General features: G+C 40.8%; 2 protein-coding genes across 2 annotated transcripts in view; both read left to right on the forward strand.

Moving 5' to 3' along the window:
- The window catches only part of LOC140718521 (uncharacterized), a 182864-nt gene extending 179376 nt beyond the window's left edge, over positions 1–3488 (forward strand). The window contains exon 12 of the mRNA XM_073032474.1: positions 730–3488. The gene's annotated coding sequence lies outside the window, so the exon portion shown is untranslated. The remainder of the gene's footprint in view (positions 1–729) is intronic.
- LOC140718519 (tumor necrosis factor receptor superfamily member 3-like) overlaps positions 1–10835 on the forward strand; it is a 110247-nt gene that overhangs the window by 56854 nt on the left and 42558 nt on the right. The gene's annotated exons all lie outside the window — the stretch shown is intronic.

A 10835-nucleotide genomic window follows, 5' to 3' on the forward strand; every position in this document is an offset into this window, starting at 1 on the left:
CAACTTAATATTCTCCTGAACATTGTTGGTCAGTCATATTCCAATTAGCTCTTCCTTAGAATCTGTCCTCCTTATTGGGAACAGCGTAATGTGTATGTTATGCATCAGCTCAATATTATCAAGATGCACAAAATTCATGGGACAACCGGAGAAAGGATTGTCCAAAGCTGTGCAGATTGAAGTCTATTTGAGTCAACATTGGTGAATGTAATTGGCCTTCACTAGACTAATAAAACAGAAAATGTTGGAGAAAACTGCTGGTGAACAATATCTGTGTAAAGAGAGACAGTTAATGTGTTAATGAGAAACTGTTAACACTTCATCAACATGTTAATACACTCAAAATGCTGGAGGAACTCAGCAGGTCCAATAGCACATATGGAAATGAATAAACCCAGGATACAATCTCCACTCAAAATGTTGACAGTTTATTCATTTACATAGATGCTTCCTGACCTGGTGAAATCCTCCAGTATTTTGTGTGTGTTTCTCTGGATTTCCAGCATCTGCAGATTCTCGTGTGTTACCAACATGTTAACCCTGTATCCATGGATGCTGCTATCTGCCAAGTGTTTCTCGCAATTTGTGCTTTTGTTTCTAGATATTCAGCATCTGCATTTTGTTTTATTTTGGACATTATGTTTATTTAAAGCTTCAGATATGAATCCACAGTTTGACATTACTTTTTCAGAATATTCGCAGTATCTGACATATGACATTTATTTGCAGATTACCAGAAATAACCTGAAATGGACTATAATTCCAATCCAACCGCCAAGAGGGCCAAATCTTTCATTCTCTGTGAAAAATCCTGACTTCACATAATAGACACAATCCATTGTGCACCAAACTTGGAATTGTAAATAATTAGCTTCACCAGTCACAAATGTCTTAAGCACTCATGTGAACCAAGAACATTTATTTTAAGTGAGTGTCGGGAAAAATTTTGATGGACATGTAAAAAGGAAGGAGATGCTTTTGATGTTTCCTGGTACATGTGACAACTAAAGCTAATAACTGTCAGGGTCCTGAAGAAATACCGGTTTAATACCACCCAAAAACCCCCAGGGAAGCTCAAATCACAGTTTATGCACATCAAAGATGATCTGGGACTCAGGACAATTGCCGTTTGCAGGATTCCTTGTGAATGTGGAGCAACGTATATTGGCCAGACGGGACACATGGTGGAAACCCACATCAACGAGCATAGAAGGTGTATCCGTTTGGGTTATCTGGAGAAATTGGCGGTAGCAGATCATTATATTCACTATGGCCATAAGATTGAGTTAGACACAAAACTACTATGCCATGCCAATGGCTTTTGGGATGATTTGGTGAGAGAAGCCGTTGAGATAAAGCTAGAGGAAAAGAATTTCAGCAAAGACAAATGTCTCCCTCAAAGTAAGAACTGGAATTTGATTGTAAGCAGAGTGGGACAGCAGAAAACTGATTGGATGAGGACTAACCAATCAGGGACGGAATACAGGTTGTTAGAAGCCTGCGGTCGTACTGTGAGTGTTACTTTAAGAGCAGCTGAGTGAGGTGGGACTATGACGTCAGTCACAGGCTGCTGCGGACGTGGAACCTGTGGAATACTCCGTATTTACCTTTTCTCTACATTACAGCGTGGATTACAAATACAGTCGGCCCTCCTTATCCGTGGGGGATTGGCTCCAGGACCCCCTGCGGATACCAAAATTTGCAGATGCTCAAGCCCCTTATTTAACATGGATTAGTGTGGTGGTCTTTAGGACCCAGCAGAACCCCAGACTTTATTTCACATTTCTCCGTGCGGTGGACATTAGGACCTTGCGGTGCAGCTCTGAATCCGCAGTGTTTCTGTTCATGAAAATAATCATTATCGCGATTGAAAATAAGATGAAAGTAATAAAGCCATCGGAAAGAGGTGATACGCCATCAGTCATTGGAAAAGCGTTAGGCTACAGTTGGTCAACAATCGGAGTAATTTTAATGGAGCATGTGAAAAAGGCCCTGCCCCCGATGAAAGCTACATTTATTACTAAGCAACACAGTGGTTAAATTATTGAAATACGTATGTTTCTTAAGTGTTTTATATGCATAGAAAGGTAAAATATGTACTATATACTAAGAAAAACGTTTGACTAACTGATGCTAAATAATACCAGATGTACCTGTTCTGATTTCAAATCCGACTTAAAGACTGACTCAGCAATGTGTTATGACCCCAGCCCCCTCCTTTGTGAGATTCGCAAGAGCCCTAGTCAAGAGGGGGGTCAAATGACCCAAGAGAGAGAGGGAGACATGCTGAAGACCACGTTCCCCCGGGAAGCAGAATAAAGCGACTCTTTGACTATTGTCTCATGAAAACCACGTGTAAAGCCCTCGGGCAAAGTGGGCTGGTCGCTCAACAAGACAAAAGCCTCGGACATAGCCATTGTCTTGGGAGACACCTTTGTGGGATAAGGAATTGGCCTACGTGCAAAATCTCAGGGCAATGTGAGATGGGTGATGGGGGAAGGATTGCCTCGCCCCCCTACCCTGATGGACATCTACAACCCTGCCAGTCCAGATAAAAGGTGGGCTGCCGAGGCGGGGCGCCAGACGCACCAGAAGATACGCGAGAATTCCTGCGACTGCGTTTAGAGAGCGACAGCCGGTGGTGGGGTTCGTGTGCGTCCTTCCCTTGCCTGGGATTGGCGACTTCACCACGGAAGAACGGCCTAGCTACAGGGGAAGCCACGGATGAGAGTCCATTCCCCAACGAGACTTCCGACTACCTCCTACAGGTTGGAAAACCTGTCGGGTAAATGTGTCATTCTCTCTCTCTTTCTAACAAAAGTGCACCAACGCGACACCACAACCGACGGCGGCTGGTGGAACTGCAGTGACCACAAAAAGACTTTTAAATATCCAGTAAACAATATATGTCTACATTACCCCTAGACAACTGTAGAGCTTATTTCTGATTGATTATTACTATACCTGTGCTTTAGATTGAGTTGTGACGACGTATATGATCTGAATGTTTGGTATTAACCATACGTTTGTGCCCCTTTATAAATAAAAACGTTTGAAAATAGTAGCATCAGGCTTCGGTGGCTCCATCTATCTTTGCTGGAAAAACTACCCGGTTACTGGGGAACGTAACAAATGGAACTCATTCATAGCCCGGGGACTGCCTGTACTTTTAAGTCATTTCTAGATTATAATACCTAATACAAGGTAAATGCTATGTAAATAGTTGTTATACTGTATTTTTTTGGGAATAAAGACAAGAAAAAAATAATCTGTATATGCTCAAGCAGTGAGTGCTGGAGAGAGAACTTCTGGGTTTTCCCGATCCGCGGTTAGCTGAATCCACGCATACGGAATCTGCGGATAAGGAGGGCTGACTGTATCTCTCTCCCATCGTTTATTACGTGGATCACTGAACTTTTCTACTTTACCATTTTAAGACTTCCTGAGCTTGATGGTTATACATACGCTATTAAATTTTGTTTATCTCATTTAAGTTTCTATATACTGTGTATATACTACTAAAGGTAGTGGTTTTAACATTAAAACCTGACTCAGTGTATAATCTATTGCTGCTGGTATGTAACAAGGTCTAGACGTACACAGGCATCATTCCTGATGAAGATCGCAGAGTTTGTCATCGAACCATCAGTTATAATTGAACCCTGTACCTGGCTAGAAGCCCGAGAAGAGTTTATTGGTGACATTGTAGTTATTGAAAGTGTATTGATTCACCAGCTGTTTATATTTGTATGTATGATTACAAAAACTCAATATGCTTTGAGTTCACCACAGAATGTCTCACTGGTGTTTCCCACTCCATGTCCCTTCCCTTCCCCTTTTCCCAACCGTAATTCCCCTCTCCCCGCTCCCTTCCCACTCAGTCCACAGCAGAGACCCACATCAGAATCAGGTTTATCATATGTCAAGAATATTTTTTTTGCAGCAGTACAGTGCAATACATGAAATTATTACAGTGCCATGCAAAAGTCTTAGGCACTCTATGTACATGTGCTTAAGAATTTTTTTATAGTACTGTACATTCACATTGCTTCTTTGAAGGGAATCCTCCCCTCCTGAATCTGAGATTAGCACTTGGAAAGAAAAAGTTAAATTTGATTCCTCCTTAGTCAATTCTCAAATGTGCAATACAAAATGGGTGTTTGTAAGAGAAAATGGTGTTAGTTTAGAATGTGGAAATGTTTGGAGTAAGTACAAGGAACCAGTCCACAGCAGTGTTTGGAGAGTTTAGTGTGAGCACTAGTCTATAACACATTATCCCAGTAGATAATGGTGGAAAATACGTTTGTCTGGGAAGGGGGAGAAGATTCTGCAGGTGTAAATATGATCTGGCACTTCCCCATGCATTAGAGTAAGGGATCTTGAAGGATATAAAAAGGGGCAATTTTGTTGTGCTAGTGGGAATCTTAAGGTGGGTTGTGACTTATATGAAGAGCTGGGTATAGAGACAAGGACAACAAGAGGGAGAGAGAGGTAGACAAAAAGTCATTGGACACTTGTAGTGCTTTCTATCACTACGTTGTGTGGTTTGGATCAGTGATTGGTTTTGTCTTTTTTACAACTTTATTAATCATTAATAATTGCCAATAGGTAAACTTTTTAATACATTATTCATTACATGACATAGAAGCTCTATTTTTACAAAGTAACAAAGGCTGAAAATGTAGCACAAATTTATTTTATGATATAAATATAGATAATATGTAACATTGAGCATTGAACCATTGTGTAGAGTAGATGTTGTGAAATGGAAGATTAATATAGGACGCCATCAACAGGAAGGAAAATTAAATACTAATTACACTGGACAACGAAGATATTGCTTCCTCAATACTTTATTATGCATCTTTTGGATTTTGGGTTGCCGATCTTGAACCACAAAGTTTCCCTATCATGCACCATTTTCTTAAAAATCGACTATAGTTATCATTTCAATTCATAAGTCGTCAGAATAACTGATGCCAATAGTAAGGAAGGCATTACTGTTGGTCCACAAATTAAACAGGTCACCAATGACAGGCAATTTGAAGAACGTCTAGTGGGACTGGATAAAATCGCCAGGAATGCTTTCAAGCATGTTGAAAATTTCCTTGGCCACAACAGAGCACCAGACTGTGCAACTGGCTGACAACATGCTTCAAGCACACAAAACCATTAGTGTAACATGTCACTCAATTCGTTTTTGCATTTGCATTTAGACTTCTTCCTTGCAAATCTTGTTCCGGTCAGTAACGAGCATGGGGGAAGGGTTTCACCGGGACATTGCAGTCATGGGGGATAAACAGTATCAGGGCAACTGGGATCCATCAATGCTGGCTGATTATTGTTGGACACTTCAGCAAGAAACCTCAGACACTGTGTACAAGTGCAAATAGTCAATAAAATGTTTTTAGCTGAATGGAACTATTGCAAAGTGTCAGCACCACTGTGCAATAAAACACATTATATTCAGTAAATGCTTGTTTCTTGTTTAGCCAAATTCCTACATGATACAAGTAATCTGAAATTATATTTGTTTTCAGCTTCAAGCAGTCAATCATAAACAAAATTAAAATAACAATTCTGAAGAAGTAACACTTCCCTTTTATTTTGTTCCACCTTCCAAAATGAACAAGTTCACTTTTCTTAATTATACTGCCTTTCACAATTTCTCTATAAACTCTTACTATCCTTATTGCATATGATTCCTTAATTAATCCAATCTAATGAATAAAGACTTTTTAATATCAACCAAGTTCAGTCTCAGAGCCTCATTTCAGCCGTCACAGCACGTGATTGCAGGGGAAAGAACCAGGAGAAGAGGGACATTTGGTGGAGATTGAAGAATGAATCAGGGAGTCACAGAGAAAACAGCCCCTTTGGAATTCTGAAAGAGGAGATGAAGATGTATCTGATGGTTACAACATGTGGAAAGTGGTGGGATTACAGACCATTATCCATTGAATGTAAAGGGTAGGGATTTATCAGCAGTGCTTCTGATGGGCCGGCCTTAAGCAGGAGTCATCCACAGACTGATCAGTGGACCTGAAACCCGGACTGAATGTTTTAATCTCTGGAAATAGGGTTAGTTGTAGTGTTGTTTCATTGTATGTTGACTGTACTTCTTCCTATTGACTGCTGGATATTGTTTCCACCTTCACTCAGCTCAGTCTCTTCAAAGCTTCAGTGACTGGATCCTAGTTCACAACATCTCATTCACCCTCTGTCGGTAGGTATCCATCTAGTATCTACAGTGCTCTGCCATTGTCTTAGGTACATGTATACATCTAGGGTGCCTAAGACTTTAGCACAGCACTGAATCTGTCGACGTGCAGTAGAGGATGTGTTTGTTAATCTGGCAGGAGCAAATATGTTGGGAATGGTGATGGTGTTGTGCTGCAGGAGGGGTGTGGAACACGTGGAAGAGAAGGAGTGCTGGGGTGGAGGATGGTACGGGTGCAGATGTACCCAGCCCTGAGAAATCAAGCAAGGTCATTTGTTTCCAAACAATTGGTTTATTGATTATTAAAGAATATCTTTATGGTATTTCCTGCTACCTTTCCTCTCCCTTCCCCTTTTCCCAACCATGATTCCTCTCTCCTTGCCTGTGCAATATATAAAATTGTCACAGTATTAGGCAAATATTTTAGGCACTCTAGCTATATATATGCACCTTACACCTTTGCACAATATGTTCAGCAGTGATAGAAAGTTTGTGAACCCTAAAGAATTCTTTCTGTTTCTGAATAAATATGATCTAATATGTGATCAGATCTTCACTTAAGTCCTATACTAGATAACGTGAACCCACTTAAGTAAATAACACAAAATCATTAGACTTGTTCATTTATTTATTGAGAAAAATGATCCAATATTACATGTATTTGTTGGAAAAAGTATGTGAACCTTTGCTTTCAATAACTAGTGTGACCTCCTTGTACAGCAATAACTTCAACCAAACATTTCCAGTTACCGTTGATCAGCTTGGAGGAATTTTAGACCATTCCTCCATACAAAGCAGTTTCAGTTCATCAATATTTCCGGGATACCTTAGTGAAATCCCTCTTCAGGTCATGCCACAGCATCTCAATTGGGTTAAGATCTGGACTCTGACTTGGCATTTCAAAACATGAATTTTCTTCTCTTTTAACCATTCTATTGTTGATTTACTCTTGTGTTTTGAATCATTTTTTTGTTGTATCATCCAACTTCTATTGAGCTTTAGGTGACAGGCCACTACCTTGACATTCTCCTGTAAAATGTCTTGATACACTTTTGAATTCATTCTTCCCTCAACGATCACAAGCTGTCCAGTCCCTGAGGCACGATGCTCCTTCCACCATGCTTCACAGTTGTTGAGAGGTTTTGATATTGATATGCAGTATCCTTTTGCCAACAAGCATAGGGTGTGCATTTCTGCCAAATAGTTCAACTTTTGTCTCATCTGTCCACAGATTATTGTCCCAGAAGCATTATGGAACATCCAGGTGGTCTTTGCAAACTTGAGACGTGCAGCAATGTTTCTGTTTGGAGAGCAGTGGTTTCCTCCATGGTGTTCTTCCATAAATACTTTTCTTGTTCAGTGTTTTTCTTGTAGTGGTCACATGAACAGAGTTTAGCAAGTTGTAGAGATTTCTGCAGATCTTTTGCTGTTATCTTTGGGTTCTGTTTAACCTCCTTCACCATTGCACATTGTGCTCTTATGATCTTTGCAGGATGCCCACTCCGAGGGAGAGTAGCAACGGTACTGAACTTTCTCCATTTGGAGACAATTTCTCTTACTGTGGACTGGGACTGATGAACTATCAGGTCCTTAAAAATGCTTTTGTAGCCTTTTCCAGCTTCATGCATCTCTACAATACTTCTTCTAAGGTCCTCTGAAAGTTGTTTTGAGTGAGGCATGGTGCACATAAAGAAATCTTTCTTGAGAAGTCCTGTATCTGCCAGTAACCTGACTTTGTGTGTCTTTTTTTTAAATAGGGGAGGGCAACTCTACAACCCACACCTCCAATCTCATCTCATTAATTGGGACACCTGACTCCAAATAACTTTGTAGAAGGCATTACCCCAGAGATCACATACTTTTCTGAACCTAGACTGTCATTGTTTAAATGGTGTACTCAGTATAACGAGAAGATGTAGAATCGTTTGAGTATTATTAGTTTAGGCAGTTTGTGTTTGTCTTTTATAGTGACTTAGATGAAGATCAGCTCACGTTTTATGAGTAATTAATGCAGAAAGCCAGGTAATTGCAGTGTTCACAAACATTTTCTTGCAACTGTATGCAGCTATCCATTTAGCCACTTTATTAGGTACTGTACACCTGCTCATTGATGCAACTATCTAATCAGACAATCGTGGCTTCGACTCAGTGCGTTAAAGCATGCAGACGTAGTCATGAAGTTAATTAATTGTTCTTCAGACCAAATGTCAGAATGGGTAAGAAGTTTGATCTGAGTGACTTTGACGATGGAATGAATGTTAGTACCAGATGTGATCTGAGTATCTCAGAAACTGATCTCCTAGGGTTTCACACACAACAGTCTTTAAGAGTTTACAGAGAATGGTGCAGAAACAAAAATCACCCAGTGAGCGGCATTTCGGTGAGTGAAAACACCTTGTTAATGAGAGAAATGAGAGGAGAAACGTCAGACTGGTCCAAGCCGACGGGAAGGTGGGAGTAACTCAAACAACCGCCTGTTATAACAGTGAATTGCAAAAGGGCATCTCTGAAAACATACCACGTCAAGTAGTTGTGCTACAGCAGCAGAAGATCACAAACATACATTCAGTGCCCCCTTTATTGCCAGGTACAGGAGGTATCTAATAAAATGACCACTGAGAGTCTGTTGCTATCCATGTAGCTATTTTTATAATTACTTACACTAATATTTCATGTCTTCTACTTTTGCCACAAAACAAAGAATTTCACAACAGGTGTTAGTGGTAATGAGCCTGATTCCGAATCGGAAGTCTGGTCCCTCCATCGTTCCCTTGTCCATGTGTCCCATCCCACTATTCTTCCTCCTGCCACTTAACCCAGAAAGTGGCCAAAGTGTTCCTCCTGCTCATTCGCCTTCTCCCCCACCTCCATTCGAGCACCAAACAGTCATTCCAGGTGAAGCAACACTTCACCGATGAAACTGCTGGGGTCATCTATTGTGTCTAGTGTTCCCAATGCGGCCTCCTCTACATTGATGAGACCCGATTGGGGGCCCGTTTTGTTGAGCACCTCTGCTCCATCCACCATAAGCAGAATTTCCCGGTGGCCAACCGGTTCAATTCCTATTCCCATTCCTGTTCACTGACTCCTTATTTACTACAGTGAGGCCACTGTCATGGTGGGGGAGCAACATCTCATATTCCATCCTGTTTGCTCCCAACCTGATGGAATGAACATCGATTTATTTCTCTGGTAAAATGATTTTCTCTCCCCCTCCCTCTTCTTCTATTCCCCACTCTGGCCTCTTATCAGCTGCCCATCACTTCTCCATGGTGCCCCTTTCTCACATGGCCCACTTTTTCCTTTCAGATTCTCTCTTTCTCAGTCATTTGCCTTTCCCATCTACCTGGCTTCACTTATCATTTTCTAACTAGTCTTCCATCCCCCTTTCCCACCATTTTATTCCAGCATTTTCCCCCTTCCTTTCAAGTCCTGCTGAAGGGTCTTGGTCCAAAAAAGTCGACTGTGATAATTTGTCAGATAATTTCTGAAGCAATACCACCGCCATCCAGGAGGGGGCAAAGGAGTCCATGGGAAAGATTCACATTTGAACTTGAACTTTCATTTCAATGCTAAACCCAGTCTGTGTTTTCTGCATTTAATGAAGTTTTGGTGTTGTTCATTTTTAATCTGTCACAGATAGTGTCCTGGATGCATAAAAAGTCCTCACGGATGAGACTTGCTTTATCCCGAATGGTGTGTTGTTGGAACTGCACTGACTAGGCAGATGGACAGTTTTCCATTACACTCTTTATCCTGAAGTTGGTGGAAAACATTTGGGCTGGTATATGTCCCCTTCCACTGAATACTCAGCCTCTGAACTGTCGTCAGAGCCACATAAAAATGTAACTGGTCAATGAAGTTTCTTTTATTGTACAATTTGCTATCAGGACACGTGGTACAAAACCTGTCCTTTGACATTCGTCCACTGAAACAAATTGGAATATAAAACACTTACTAAATTGCTTCAGCGGTAAGGTGCAGTCAGTCGATAGCTCCCTGACGTCTGCAAATTTAATACAATATCCCAGAAATCGATTTTTTTGAGAGCGAGAGGGAGCATCCTGATTGGTCTCTCTTCCGGCTAAGTAGACCTGTCAGTTTTCTCCGTGAGCAAACACGAGGAAATCTGCGGATGCTGGAAATTCAAACAACACACACAAAATGCTGGTGGAACAACATTTTGTGTGTGTTGTTGTTTGAATTTCCAGCATCTGCAGATTTCCTCGTGTTTGTTCTTTAAATTCTACTGCAAAGCCTCTGCCAGTGATGCCTACACTGAAGAAGTTTTCTCCGTGAGCGGGTTTTACAGTGAACCTGAAAAGCAATGACAGTGTTGTTCGCTGCACTGTTTGCAACAGTGACTTTTCTATTGCCCATGGTGGGTTAAAATGTAAAAGACATGTTGAGGTGAGTTTAACAGGTGTCATTCGTTCATTAGCATAACTAACATTATTTAAACTAGCTGGCTAGCTGCTAAGGAGCGACTCTATTAATATCCTTCGCGATGAGGCCAAACTTCCTGTATTGCTTAAAGTTGTAATAGAATAAAAAAAAGACTCCATTATAATATAAGTACATATTTTAACGTCACATTTTCTGCATATACCCAACT

This window comes from Hemitrygon akajei, chromosome 29, assembly GCF_048418815.1.
Source record: "Hemitrygon akajei chromosome 29, sHemAka1.3, whole genome shotgun sequence".
In the NCBI taxonomy this organism is placed as follows: domain Eukaryota; kingdom Metazoa; phylum Chordata; class Chondrichthyes; order Myliobatiformes; family Dasyatidae; genus Hemitrygon; species Hemitrygon akajei.